At 41.4% G+C, this 15881-nt stretch overlaps 1 long non-coding RNA gene across 1 annotated transcript; it reads left to right on the forward strand.

Annotated features, from left to right (window-relative positions):
• Positions 1-313: 313 nt before the first annotated feature.
• Positions 314-14753, forward strand: LOC119088431. Its single transcript, XR_005092102.1, has 3 exons — positions 314-469; positions 10797-10946; positions 13302-14753. It is a non-coding gene; the product is annotated as an uncharacterized LOC119088431 (long non-coding RNA).
• The last annotated feature ends 1128 nt before the right edge of the window (positions 14754-15881 follow it).

Consider the following 15881-nt stretch of genomic DNA (forward strand, 5'->3'; position numbering starts at 1 on the left):
AGTGTTTCCTTAGAGTCAGCACCTTCAAACTGTGTTCAGAGGTGGCCAAGGTTGCACCTTATGCTGATAGCCAAACTTGGTCATGTGTAAGAGTCACCCAGGCAGTACTGGTTTTGAAGGTATGAAGGGGTCATGGAGAGCAGCTGAGGCTTGGCACTTTCAGAGGCCCAGGAGAGGCCGCTGGTGAAAGGTGTAGCTGGAATAGCAGTGGAAGTCCCAGGATTGAAGGGTTCATGGAGGAAAGTTGAGGCTTGGCACCATGAAGAGAGCCCCGGAGAGACTATTGGCAAAAGTGCAGCCAGATGCAGAAGACCCCAGCATTTTGGATATTCCAGAACCGTGGAATGACCACCAAGAATAGCAGCAGCCCTGGAGTGGAGCTGGCCTGAACTTAGAAGACAAGCTGTGTGTGCTGCAGAGAGCAGAGCCGGAGAAATGATCCAAGCCCCTTGGAGGAGGCCAGAAGATGGTGAGTGAATCCCAGATATTGCACATTGACTTATTTACACTGTTGGAGTTTGGTTTTGCTTTGTTCTGATTGTGACCATGCCCTGGTTCTTCCCTCTTGAAGAAGTAAAAAAAAGTATTTAACTTATTTTTTTTGATTTTATATGTATCCACAGTTGACTTTAAAATTTTGAGGGAGATTTTGGATTTTAAGAGACTATTTTTTACAGAGATTGAACTTTTAAAGTGTTTGAATTGGTAAGGACTGGGAATTTTAAGTTTGTAATATGTTTTATATTTGTGATATTTAGTAATCTGAGATCTTATGAATGAACCAAAAAAAAAAAAAAAGAAAGAAAAGAAAAAAGAAAAGTTAAGACTTAAAAGGTATTGTGTGTCAAATTGTCAAGAGGTCAATTGTGCTTGCTAATTTTATGTCAACTTGACCTAGGCTCAAGTCATGTGAGAGGATGGAGCCCCAGTTGAGAAAATGCCTCCATAAGACTGAACTGTAGGCAAGCATTTTCTTATATTTTTGGTTGTGAGCCTAGCCTTTAACGGATGAGCCATCTCTCCAGCCCCAACATTTTCTTAATTAGTGATTAATGGAGGAGAATCCAGACCATTGTGGGTGGTGCCATTGCTGGGCTGGTAGTCCTGGGTTCTGTAAGAAAGGAGGCTGAGCATGCCATGAAGAGCAAGCCAGTAAGCAGCACTCCTCCATGGCCCTCTGCCTTAGCTCTTGCCTCCAGGTTCCTACCAAGTTTGAGTTCCTGTCCTGACTTCCCTCAGTGATGAACTATGGATGTGGAAGTATAAAGCTAAGCACTTTTCTTTCCAACTTGTTTTTGGTCATTGTGTTTCAACACAGCAATAGCAACCAAAACCAAGACATGGCCATAGCTGAGTGGTTATTGTGTGTTGTAATGTGGACATAGAACATTTTGCCATCACAGAAAGTTCTCTTGGATAATGCTAGAATTGTATTCTGTTCTTCCCTTCCTTTTGGCTTTCCGAGACAGGAGCTCTCTGTATCACAGGCTGGCCTTGAACTCATGATCCTTCTGCTTTCACCTCCCAAATGCTGTCATTAACCACATTTAAAGTTATTTATTGAATAAATATTAGTCACATGCAATTAAATAAAATTTTATTGATTTCTCTGCTTTGATTTCCGGGCTAGCACTGAACTGATGTTTTTAACTTCTGAAAAGACACATGGTATTGCCCATTATTGCTACTGTTTTGATAGGCTGTGCTTGGTTGAAGTGGTCTTGTCTTTTTGTTCCATGGATTCTCTTATTTTCACGTCTTTAGGAGGGATTTTTGGTCCATTGTAATCTTCTTGAGGTCATTTTCCAAAGACTAACCCAGAGCAGCAATCCTTAATGATGCCTGCTTTGGAGGAAAAAGCAGAGATCTGTAACACTGCCAATCAGAGGAGGTCATCTGTCCTAGACAGATCCCCTATGTCTACAGTGGGCAAAAGACATAGACACAAGGACACCCAAGGCAATAAACAATGGGGTTTTGTGGTGGTCTTTGCTTTTAACCTTTTGTAAAAAGCAAAAGAGCCTTCTGGGAAGGAAACCATAAAGCCAAAATGACCACAAGAGGGCACCAGTGTACCTTAAACAGCCTTTACTACCAAAACCTGTCAGGTTTGCCTGCATTGCCAGGGAAAGAATGAATACACATGGGAAGAAATAGGGGGAAATCATATTGTTACATGTAACTAGAAGGCTTAGCATATTTATGCATCTAGGGCCTCTTAAATACAGAAATCACAAGAACATTAGACAATAATAGGCAGGTAAGGGATTAGATCGAAAATACCTCAAATATGGATGTGAATAGGTCAGTAGACTTTAAAACAGAATAAACCTCACTTCGAAGCAAGGTAGCTATGGAAACATTACCAAAATTATTCTGTTACTCCATGGCTGCTGTGGTTTCTGCAGCCTGGAAATGCTGTCAAGGGAGGGCAGAATATTATTTTCTTATAAATAATACAACACAGGATCCTATATGGAAAGTTGCAAGAAATTAGATTTCAGAGGTAGAGATGTTTCAACAAAAATACCCAGCAGCTTTAATTTGCTTTCTGATAACTTAGCTCTGGGTTTTCAGTTGTTAAGTTTTCCTCTAGTTCTGCTCTGTGATTCAGGAAGGGAGCCAGAGAGAGATTTATCTTCGTGTCTCTGGATATCTTGTATACACTCACATGCCTGCACATTTAACATGACTTGAAGAAGTCACCTATTTTTTCTAGGTAAACCCACATGAGTGACCTATCATTATCATTTAAGGGTCTTATTTGCCTGTGGGGGAATAGGGCTGGAGCTGCTCCCATAAGGCCATCAGTTTCTGCTACTGATTCTCAGAGACCCTAGGTCAACTGCCTGGGCTCTTGAATTTCTCAGCAAATTCCATAAAACACATAGTGACCATGAGCCTAGTTGTTCCATGAGTGTGTGGAGAGCACAACTGCAGATGAGGGGGAATGAAATAGGTTCACAGGGAGGGATGGGTGTATGGTCAGTGGGGGAGCATCCCATAATCCTGGAGATGTGACGAGTACAGGGAGGGATGGGTGTATGGTCAGTGGGGGAGCATCCCATAATCCTGGAGATGTGATGAGTACAGGAAGGGATGGATGTATGGTCAGTGGGGAGCATCCTATAGTCCTGGAGATGTGATGAGTACAGGGAGGGATGGGTGTATGGTCAGTGGGGGATCTATAGTCCTTGAGATGTGATGAGTACAGGGAGGGATGGGTGTATGGTCAGTGGGGGAGCATCCCATAATCCTGGAGATGTGATGAGTACAGGGAGGGATGGGTGTATGGTCAGTGGGGGAGCATCCCATAATCCTGGAGATGTGATGAGTACAGGGAGGGATGGATGTATGGTCAGTGGGGAGCATAGTCGGAGATGTGATGGTCAGTGGGGGAGCATCCTATAGTCCTGGAGATGTGATGAGTACAGGGAGGGATGGATGTATGGTCAGTGGGGGAGCATCCTATAGTCCTGGAGATGTGACGAGTACAGGGAGGGATGGGTGTATGGTCAGTGGGGGAGCATCCCATAATCCTGGAGATGTGACGAGTCTTATGCTGGTAGGAGCTTGGAATTGAAGATGCAATTTTGGTGCTATTACCAAGTTATTCAGGCAGAGGTCCAAAATGTCCATATTCTGGCCTGACAACTGTCTCCTTTCTCTGGAGTTTAAAGGAACCTATTACCCAAAGGGCAATAGCAATCTGGAGTCATACACATACTCTGGAGATTGAGATGTTTATGTGTTCAAGGTCCCAACACTAAGAAGTAGGGGCTCCCAGCACTCTCACCCAAAACCCAATATTGGGGTATTTACTCTATCATGCTGACCATATGGAGAAGGAAAACCATGAAGGCAAGAGTGGATAGCAACATACAGAGCAGGCCATGACTTAAGTGTGTAGATAAAGAATGGAAAAGAACAGATGAGTTCAAAATGAAGAACAGGAGCCATTAATATCCAGAACATGGAGCTAGGGTACGGATTTGTAAAGCCAAACTTGTCCTAGGGAGACAGATCTTACATTTCTCTTTGTCCAGAGAAGTGGGCCATGAATCTAACTCCTCAGTGAGCATCAGGCCACATGAACAGCTTGTTGAGATACATGTTATTGGACTTTACCCAAAAGTTCATGATTTAGTAGGAGAGGGCCAGAAAATTTGCTAACAAAACTTCAAGGTCTCACAGTGGGCAAAAGACACAGACACAAAGATACCCAAAGCAATGAGCCATGGGATTTTGTGGTAGTCTTTCAGGGTCCACATATGGAGAACCACAGCTGTAGATCACTGGGAACAGTGAGAGTCAGGTATCCATAGGCATGAAAGGGATTTAAAATCTGTCTACAGCAGAAACTCACCAAGGGCTACTACTTTATTTTCAAAAATTGAAATATAATTCACATACCATTTATATAACTTAAAAAAAGATTTATGCTGGATGTGGTGGTGCATGCTTTTAATCATAGCAACTGGAGGCCAGAGGTAAGTGAGTCTCTGTGAGTTCAAAGCCACCCTGATCTACAAATTGAGTTTCAGGCTAGCCAGGGCTACATAATGAGACTCTGGCCCCCTCAAAGAAAAGATCTGATATAGTGAAATGGATTTGAATTGAGCATGTGTTCAGAAACACTCCACTGCATCTGGCTTTTTACATGGGTTCTGGGATCAAACTCAGTTCACTAGATTTGTATAACGACTATTTTTTTACCCACTGAACCATATCCCATGTCCCAACTTTGTATAACTTTTTTGGAAAAATATCTACTTAGATCCATTGCCCCTTTTAAAATTAGGTTTATTTGCCTTTATTAAAATTTTATTATATGTGTTTGTTTGTGTGTATGTGTGTGTGTACAGCTTGTGAGAGTTAGTTTACTCCCTAGACCATGTGGGTCATGGGATCAAACTCAGGTCATTAGCCTTGGTGGCAAGCTCCATTTTCTACTGAGCCATCCTACTGGCCCTGAGCCTTTTCACTGTTAGGTTGTAAGAGTTCCTAGTGTATTGTAGGTACAAGCTCCTTATTAGAATTACTATTTGAAAATATGTTTTCTATAATGTTTGAGTTGTCTTATCATTTTCTTCTTTCTTTAAAATGTTTTTTAGGGGTTAGGAGTTTGAAATGGGTTTTAGTATTGAGATATAGCTTAGAATTTCCTGTGTAGACCCAGTTGGACTTAAACCATGGGCAAAGTCTTGCCTTTGCTTTTCAAGTGCTAGGATTACAGGCATACCCCACCATGCCAAGCTGTCTTAAAATTTTTTTTGATGGTGTCCTTTGAAGAAGGTTTTTTTGTTTTTTTTTTAAACTGGAGATGGTTCAGAGTGTAAAAGTGGTTAATGTCAGTGCTGCTGACCTGAGTTTGGCCCCAGTCACTCATGTGGTAGAAGGAGAGAATCTGCTTCCAAAAGTTGTTTTCTGACATACATAAATGGCATGGCACACATGTCATCACTACACACACACACACACACACACACATAAACACACATACACACACACACATACACACAGAGGGAGGGAGAGAGAGAGAGAGAGAGAGAGAGAGAGAGAGAGAGTAAATAAAAAATGTAAAAATGAGCGCTATTTATTTTTTTATATGATTTTGTATATTAAAAAATTGCCCAGTCCAACAGCTTTTAAAAACATTTATTTTTATGTGTTTTGAGTGTTTTTCTCACATGTATGTTAATTGCATGCTTGGTACTCTCAGAGGCCAGAAGAGGATATCAAATCATATGGAACTGGAGTTGCGATTGTAAGCTGCACTGTGAGTGCTGGAAACAAACCCCAGTTTCCCCGAAAGAGAAGCCAGTGCTCTTAGCTGCCGAGCCGTCATTTTAGCCCCTGTAGTCTTCAGTAAAAAGATTTATCTATTTTAGTTGTAGGTGCATCTATCTATGGATATATCTATGCACCACATGCATGCCTGGCACCCTTGGAGGCCAGAAGAGGGTGACAGATCCTCAGGCTGGAGTTACAGATGGTCAAAAGCTGTCCTGTGTGTGCTGGGAACTAAATCTGTGTCCTCTGGAAGAGCAGGAAGTGCCTTTAACCACTCAGCCATCTCTCCAGCTTGAGTATTGTAGTCTTAACTTTTACATTTTTCTCTATAATCAACTTGGAGATAACTAAGGAAGAGGTTCAATTTCACGCTTTATCATAAAAATATACCTAAACAGTACCCCTTCTGAGCCGGGGGCCTCTAAGAGGAAGCTGGGCCTTCTCTGTGGTCTTGCCCTTTCTGTCAGATAGACAGAAAGGATGATGGGACTTAGAGGATAGTGTGGCCACAAATTAGAAGGAGGCTAGATCCCTGAATCAGAATGGAAGTTCTCGCCTGGGAATGCCTGCCTTGTACTGTTCTGTGAGCAGACCTATACTTTTTTTTGTATTTGAACTATTTTATCCACAGATATGTTTGTTATAGTTGTTCAGGTTGCTATAATACAAACTAAGCTTGGACTAAAGACAAAAAAAAATAACATCTTAGAAAGCTAGCTTGAAGGGAACTACGATTGAGCACCACACAGGGAACTAAGATTGAGCACCATGCATGATTGGGGCTGAGAAGTTTTGTGATGGAAAGGCTTCTCCCTGGTCTTAAGCATTGCTAGTGTATAAAAAGCACTCTGTTTTTTTTTTCTGTGGTATTGGTAATGGTGGTGAAGGGGTGAGTGTGGGTGGGTGAATATAGAAATGTGGCAGTGGATACGGGGCAGGGAATGAGTGAACCTTGAGTGTGTCTTTAGGAGCATGTTTACAAGTGGGCAAAGTGACGCTTGGCTCTGGTAGGTAGCACTGACAGGTTGTTGTGCCCTGGGGTGTGCCTATCTTCTCTGCAATGTCAGTAAGCTGAGGGCAGTAGGCTCCTCCACAGGTCATATGGCACCTTATTGGTTCAATAGCATACCGATGTTTCAAGCTTACAGACAAAAGTGTTTTGTGGGTGAGTGGGTGTCCATAAGTGTGTGTGTTTGGATGGAGGCTATAGGTTGATGACAAGTGTTTTCCTCCATGACTCTCCATCTTATTTTGAGACAGAGGTTCTCATTAGCCTGGAGCTCACTGATCAGCATGCCACATAAACTGTTCTTTGTTTCTCCAGTGCAGGGATTATAGGCATGGGCAACTGTGCCCAGTTTTTTATGTGGGTGTTGGGGAATTTGAACTCAGGACCTTATACTCATTCAACAAGCACTATACTGTCTTAGCCATTGCCCCAGCTCCAGGAAAGATTTGCTATTAAACACCGTAAGTTGAATTCAGTAATTTTAGAATTTAATCTATAAAAAGAACTATAATCAGTCAAACAGTCATTTATTCTTACACAATTCATGGGTCAGGCAAAAGTGCCATCAACTTACATTAAGACATTATAATAGACACTCACTTAGTTCTTGTGGAACTAGGCCTCAGCTATGACCACTGGTGACACTCAACTCTTGGAGGAAAGAGAAATCATTTTTATGAAGCAGAGTGAATTTGAGGCTAATGGTATCTTCTAGGAAGGTCATATGGTTGTCTGTGAAGCTAGCCTCTAACTACTGAGGAAAAAAACCGGTGAAACCACACTGACTTAGAACAAGTAAACTACAGGGCAGTAACTTTAGGTGGGCACAATCGATGGTACTGGCCAGAATGATATTGCAAAACTATTGGTAATTTAACTCCCTCTGCTCTGCTGTGTGTGTGTGTGTGTGTGTGTGTGTGTGTGTGTGTGTGTGCATGCTTGCACCTGTATGCGAGTGTGTATATATGTATTAGTGTGTGCATGGCACAGCATGTGGGTGGGAGTCAGAGAACAACGTGCAGGAATTGGTTCTCTCCTTGAATGATGTGGGTTCTGGGGATTAAACGCAGGTTGTTAGCTTGGTGGCGAGTACCTCCACCTGCTCAACACTCTTGCCTGCCTGCCTGCCCTTGGTAATTTAAAGATGAGGGTTTACCTGCAGTCTCACTTGGTTGTGTGTGCATGTTTTCTGCTTCTTTCCCCCACAGAGTGGTTTTTTTTTTTAAGACAACAATTTAAAAAAGCTCATTTTTGACTCAGATAGTTTTTAAAGATACTTATTAAAAAGATGGGAAGAGAAACTGATGCCAAAGTAGCGATGATAGAGATGGTGACTTTCCTCTTACAGAGTACAGGGGTGGGGGCCAGTGACCCAGAGCAGCCACTGGCAGAGGATTCAGATTGGTCCTCCCTGCCCTTGAGGGGCCTCCCCTCCCCCTCCCATCTTCCCATCTCCCTCCTTCTCTTCCCACCCCTGTCTGTCTGTCTCTTTGTCTCTCTCTGTTGGTTTGTTGTTGCTGTAAAACTTTTCTTGGAAATAACTCATAGAAAAGGTGAACAGACTAGACACGGGAAACTCTCCTGCTCTCTCTCCTCACCACCTCTGGTAAACATTTAGCTGATCGTTTTATTACTGTCTTGTACTCGCACACTCTGATACATACATACGCACATACTTTTCTTAACAGTTTCAGTGAATGTTTTATATGCTATGGCCTTTTATCTCCAGATACCTCAGTACACATTTCCTAAGAGTAAGGATAACTTTTTAACCATAATACAGTTATCAATTTCATTAAGTTGAACAGTGATACAACACTTTGATCTAATTCCATCTTTTTTCAGTTGACCCAATAATGTCCTTTATCCTCTTCCCACTCCCAGAGACGGATCCAGTCTAGTGTCAGACACTGCTGTCTTGTGTTTCTTTAGTCTTTACAAATCTGGAACATTTCATTTCTGTACCTTTTTTTTTTTTTTTTGTCTTTGAAGATGTTGGCATTTTTTTTTTTAAGAAGTTAAGACGACTTCTTCCTTAAGGAATGCTCTTCATTTTGGGTTTGTCTGATGTTTCTGTGTGCTTAGATGCAGGATATGCATTCCAGGCCTCACCTTTGAGGCACATCTGGAGGCAGAGTCATGTGCCTCTCAGTGTGATGGAGTTTGGATCACCCACCTTTAAGGGGTCTCTTGCAGACCATGCACATGCTCTGTTCCTCATCAACATTCCCTTCAGGATTGAGCAACCATCGTTGCTCTCTCTTGAACCAGTTTTTGCCCCAGTGGTTGCAAAATGATCATTTCCAACTCCAAACACTCCCACAGTTACCAGCCACCTTTGGCACCCCCCCCCCCCCCCCCCCCCGCCTTGTTCTGCTTCTGGGATAAAAGCAGCATTCCTCATGCAATTTGGGAAAAACAGATTCCCATGATGTACACATTTGGACTCTGTTTTTGTATATAGCTATGGGATGTTTTACATCTGACAAACTACAAAAATAAGGTACTGTAGAAAAACCCCTGATCTCGGCTCGAAAATGCTGCTTTATCTAACTATCAGGAGACAGAGCAATGATGCAGGTGAAGTCTTCAGCTCTTACTAAATAAACAAGCAATAAACAATAGGCAAACATCTAACTGTCATGGAAAGATGCAGTGGTTCTTTAGAGAAGGTCTTTCCCCGAGTTGGATCATATCTCTCCTTCTAGAAGAGCAGAAAAGTTGTGTGTGTGTATTTTATATGTGTGTTGTGCATATTGTATATGTGTATATTTTATATATGTGTGTGTGTGTATGTATGTGTGTATTGTATGTATATATAGATGTATATTGCATGTACATGTGTATTATATATATGTGTATATTGTGTGTATATGTGTGTATTATATGCATATATATATTGTGTGTCTATTATATGTGTATATAGGTGTATATTGTGTTGTGTGTTGTGTGTATGTGTGTGTATGTCCCATACTACAGATATCATGTGGTGGATTCTGGTCACATATTCTTCTTGGCTGCTGGCGGTGGGGTGGGGTAGAAGGTCAGTCTCTGTCATGTAGCATAGCAGAGTGATTAGACAGCAAGGCTGTTAATTGGAACGCTGACTGCTGACTGCAGCGGAGCACCTTCTTCCTGATAAGCTGTGTGAAGGCAGCTGACATTGTGAAAAGCTAAAAAGAAACCATGTGACTATTTGTTGGTGTTAAAATCTTTAATGCCCTAAAGACAAAACTGGGTATCAGCCCCACACAGAATTTTAACTCTGAGAGGCACAGGTTGGATTCTAGTTTAGTTGTTGAACAAATGCCAGGGTTAGACCAATCAGTGAGGCATTACCAGAAAAGGTAGTAATGAAGTACATGTATTTCCTTAAATCTTGCTTTAAACACTGTAACCAATTTTATCTATAATATTATAGATGAATTGTTAGGCTTTGTTAGCTTAATAAAGTATGCTATTTTCATAGAAAAAGCAGAATAGCGTGAACGTGCATGTTGGTTTTCTTCTCTCCTGTGTTCCAACAAAATCCTTTGTTCCAATCTACGTCATGGATACACCAGGAGCAGTCAGCTGAATTGTAGTTGTGATTAAAAGTGTGTGTGTGTGTGTGTGTGTGTGTGTGTGTGTGTGTAATTCCATATGTATGAACTCTGAAACCCAAGCCTGCAGAAGAGAATGGCAAACAATTTTCTTGGAGGAATAAAGTGACAGAAGCCACAGAGATAGCAGAAGCCCACAGGGTCAGGAACCTTGCCCTGCACACCTTATAGGCAGATGGCGCTCTAAGGCCAGGGAGACAACTTTAGGCTTAGTCATCAATTGAAAAGCCATTGAGGCCTCTTTGTTAAACAAACAAACAAACAAACAAAAAACAACCAACCTCTTTGTCCTCCATACCTTTCATTCACGGACTGGGTAATTTCCTGTCATTCCTTTGCCTCTTCCTGCCATGTTCTGGCTTCTACTGAACCGTGCATTCTTAACTTTTTAGGAGTCTCTGCTAGAAGCACTGGACGAGTGTAAAGGAAAGAAATGGAAGAAATGCCTTGGGAATTGCACATCTGCACTGCAAAAAACAGAGACAAACACCACCTCAAAAACAGAAGTATCTGGAAGAGAGGCGGGAGAGGCGAAGAGGAGGGTAAAAACTTTGTGACCTTGGTTTTAGACACAGTTTACCATGGCCATGCTATGTCACTTAAATTCCACAAATGCCAGCTTTTGCTGTTCTGTCTTTTTGTCAGTCCTATAGGTTGGACCTTTCGCATGGTAGGCAAGTGCTCTACCGTGAGCGATGTCCCCAGTCCTCAGGTTTTGTCACTCTTATCACAGAGTTCAAGATAATTACCTCTTTGTGCTATTAGGAGTACATTTAATAATTTACATTTAATAATTTATATGAATCTCTTGATACAGAGCGTGGAAACACAGGAAGCATTAAATAAGAGATGGTAAGTGTTCATAGCTGTCATTGTCACACCTGCTTCATTGTGCCAGATCCTGAGGTCTTTGTGCAGTCTTTGTCCAGACTTCCTAACTCTGTTGTACTAGCACTCATTCATTCCCCTTTCTACTGATAGGCGTTCACCCTCCTTTCTGCATTCTCCATTCACCATGAACGTGTATGTGCCAGGCTCCATCCAAGCCTGCACCCATTTTCTTTGCCAGATTCTAACCTTTGCTCTTACCATGGCTACTGAGTGAAATAAATGATCTTTCCAATGCTTCATTTTATTCATCGAGGCTCCACTGAGGCCCATTTCCTCCACAAAGGTCTTTATGGTGACTTCTGCCCATTTTGGACTCTCTTTCTGAATCCCTATTATAAAATGTTGGTGTCGTGGAGTTTAGTGGTGGATTATATAGATAAGAATTTCCTGTGAGGATGGAAGTGTTCTATAAATATGTTGTCTAGTACAGTAACTACTAGCTGCGTCTGTCTATTGACTACTTGAAATGTAGCTCCTTTAATTAAAATGGAATTTAAATTTAATTTAATCTGAATGAATTAAACCTTAGCCCAGTGGATCAACCATTCATGAAGTAATTATGATGTGTTTCTATTGATTTCCTGGGACCAACACTCATCTTCTCTTCGTGAGGTATTCCTCTGCCCATGGGAAAATCAAGAGAAGACAATGTGGAAGGACAGTGCTCAATTAGAGGAGTTGTTTGTGAGCTCCATTGCCATTGGAGCTGGACTGGATGCTTATTTCTGAATGTGAGCAATCCTGCAGAAGTGTATGCACTTTTCAGAAAGAGCTACGTGAGCTCTGCCCTGGAGAGTTAGCAGGCCTTGAACTCTACATGTGGGCAAGGCCTCTTTTGGGGGCCCTTGAGTTATTGTGGTCGACTTATGGGCATGACTCTTAAAGGATGGGATCTTTGAAATCAGCGCAGTAGCATCCCATGTGGACTGGACCAGGCCACTGCTTGCCTTTTCCTTATTTTTACCCTGTGACTCAGCTCTGGCTCCTTAGCTGACTCTTCAGATATACTTCAAACTCCTCCTTTCCTAGCTTGCATTGATTCTTCAGTGTTTCTTAGTGTTTCCAGAGTGATTTGAAGATAACAGACTCCTCAAGAAGCTTAAGAATGGATGCTCTTCTTGGAAGAATCATGCAGATAGCCATGATTTTAGGGAGTTTTGCATATAATTTTCACAAGGTTATAGATCTCTTGAAGCCCAGGCTGATATCTCAAACCCTTGGTTAAGAACACTTTCTTGGTCTGGAGAGATGGTTCAGTGGTTGAGTGCTCATGTAGAAGACCTGAGTTGGATTCCCAGCACCTATATTGGGCAGCTCATAACTGCCTGTATCTCCAGCTTCAGGGATCCAATACCTTTCATATGGTTTCTGAGTGCACCTACTACATACATGTGTGTGTGTGTGTGTATATATACATGTATATATATACATATATACATACATGTATATATATATATACATACACACACAAACACATACACACACAATTAAAAATTAAATACAACTTAAGTAAACCACTTTCTTTAGTCTGACCTTGGAAGTTTCTATGTGATTCCTTGCTCTCTTAGCACCAGCTCAGCTCTAACTAATTTTGTATGCACAGACTAGCATTTTGTTGACTGGTTCAGGGCTCTAGTTACCTTTAATAATAGGAACCGGCACTCTAAATAGCTACAAAGAGTGCTTCAGACACTATAAATATCTGCCCCTATTGGGTAGGTTATTAGATTGGCATTCTGGCTCACAAATCTTTTACCACATACAAAAGAAGTTTCAGAGCTTAGCTATGTCTAGGTGGAATTATAAAATTCATGAAATAGCAGCACTGCGTGGCAGACCCTGGACTGAGCACGCCCTTCCCCCTCCACTCCAACTAATTAGAGGTGTCTGGCCAGCGACCTGTCATGTAGTGCCACACATATCCTCAACTGAACTTTGAGCTTGCAGTTTTTTAGCTCATTTGGAGTTTTCTACTGCTAATACAACTTCTTTCTTTTATCCCATAGACTACAAGTTAAGAGCTGGAGGAATGAGGTGACCATTTGTTGCAGAGGCCTTGGAAGAGAAGCAATTGGCCCCAGTCTCACGGCTACAGGGTGATAAGGTAGAAAACTAGAAGCCAGCTGACTTCTAGTTCAGTCTCTTTCTGCTCTGTGGATAATTTGTCCTTGAGTTTTTGGTAAGACAACTTAGGAGGCTGAGCCTGTAGCATATGTATCGGGAGACCTCATTTCATGCCTTTGATATATTCTTGTGAATTTGATAATAAAGTGAATTGCAGTAAATTATATATCTTATCATGTTTTTCAAAGATTAGAGCTGTAACCTTCCATAAGAGCTTTCAGCCTTGGGTATACACTAGAATATAATAGAAAAAGTACATGCTTAAGGGGAAAAGAATTTTCTGATGAAATATTAAAATAATGGTCTGAGAAAACCAACAAATATTAAAGCATGAAACAAGAATCTTTTGTCTAGAGGAAGATAGTCAGTCTATTTCTTTAAATGCAACATATATCCATATATACATATACCAATTTGTAGGTAAATACCTGTTTTGAAGAGCTCAAACTTCCATTTCTTAATTATCTTCCATTTTCCATGATTATCTTTCATGGTCAGTATTAATTGTTTATTTAACTACCTGGGTTAGCTTGCTGCAATGTTTGCTTAGTGGCTTATGTAAACTCTCCATCATTGAAAGTCATCTTTCCTGAGAGCGTTATTAAGATTATTTCCGTAAGTATGACTTTCTCTATAGTGAAGCTTCTGCAATCAGCATAGATAAACAAAGGAGCTGTTTGATATTTCACTAGACATAAGACACCATATCTTATAATTTAATTAGAAGCCTGTAAGAGGGTGTGAGATGACATGAAGTTTTGGTTTCTTTCTTCCTTCAACATCTTGCTGTTTCGACCAGGAGGGCTTTGAACTTGTGACTCCCTTCCCCCAAGCACTCACTAACCTCCATTCCCCATTCCCCAGGGCTAGGAATATAAGCGTGGCATACTTGACCTGGCTACATTTAAGATGGTTAATCTATTTGTTCATTTTGAAAATTTATTAGCTTATGAAGGGTTAGGTTTTATTATGTATTTTTAAAGGTAATTATTTTTGTTTTTCCTCTACCAACGTGTCTTCCCCACTCTCTCGTCTTGTGCCTCCCATCCCCAGTAGACTCTTCCTACTTTCACACCCCCACCCTTCCTCAGTGCTCCTGGTTTGCCTCTCCCTCTCAGGCTCCTGCCTAGTTTCACAATCTATACCCACTCTCCCAAACCCTTGTTAACACACACACACACACACACACACACACTCATGTTAGGATCAATACAGGAGAGAGAATGTAAGTTTTTTCTTTCTGAGACTTGATCACCTCACTTACTAGATAATCCTTTACAATTCTATCAGTTTTCTTGAAATTTTCATTTTTTTAAATCTTAGTATTTTGAAGTTTTTGTGTGTGTATGTCTTTTTCTCTCTGTGTATATGTGTCTGTGTGAGTATATATGTCTGTGGGAGTATGTATGTGTCTGTGTGGGTGTGTGTTTGTTTATAGGTGCCCTCAGAGGCTGGAGGACCCTCTGAAGTTATAGGTGGTTATAAGCTGCCCAACATGGATACTGGGGACTGAATTTGGGTCCTCTGCAAAAGCAGTATGTGAATTTAACTACTGAACCATCTCTCCAGCCCCATAATTTTATTTTTTCTCAACAGCTGATTAAAATTCCATTGTGTATATGTGCCACACTTTTATTATCTATTCATCTGTTGATGGGCATTTAGGTTGGTTCCATCTTCTTGCTATTGTGAATAGAGCAGCAATAAACACAGATGTGCAAATATCTCTGTGGCAGGTTACAGAGTCCTTTGGGCACATGCCAAGAATAGTATAGCTGTGTCCTATGGTAGTTCTCTTTTTACTTTTTTCATGTAATACTGACTCTTGCAATGTCAGCCTTCTTCAATTATTGGCCGACATGACCATGGTGACTGTCTTAGCCTAATCCCATGGCCAGTGCATTGCATTCTATAGATGACTTCAGGAGGAAAGATGAGTTTGAACAAATGAGCTTCAGAGGCAGTCTTCAAACTTCATGTTAGTTAATAATTTTAGCCCACTTCCTCAGTAAACTTGTAACCAGAGCAGGTAACAGGGAGCAAATGGATGAGTTTGAAGTCCATCCTCTGTTATTTCCCTTGCCCACTCTCTGGAAAAGGGGCTAACGAGCAATAAAATGACCAGGCATGAGATTCCAGAACAGAGGAAAGGGTCTGCCTGGGGAACTGGCTGTATAATCAATGCATAATTGGCTCTTGAGTGATAACAAGGTGCTCTACAGTTTTATGATGCTGCCTGAGTTTTCCAGGTTCCAGCACTGATGGGGAATAAGGAGGGGAGAAGATGGTGTTGCAGTTGGCATGATGGACTTTGTCCACTGGGCTGGAGAGATGTGTGCAGAGAAGGTTCTTTGTAGAAAACATTTGAAAACCAATGTTGATTGGCAAACTGTAATAAGCCCGTGAGTGTTTGCAGTACAGATGCTGACACTGTTTAACCTAATAGCAAGCTGTTGTCTAAG

Source organism: Peromyscus leucopus, chromosome 7, assembly GCF_004664715.2.
Source record: "Peromyscus leucopus breed LL Stock chromosome 7, UCI_PerLeu_2.1, whole genome shotgun sequence".
In the NCBI taxonomy this organism is placed as follows: Eukaryota; Metazoa; Chordata; class Mammalia; order Rodentia; family Cricetidae; genus Peromyscus; species Peromyscus leucopus.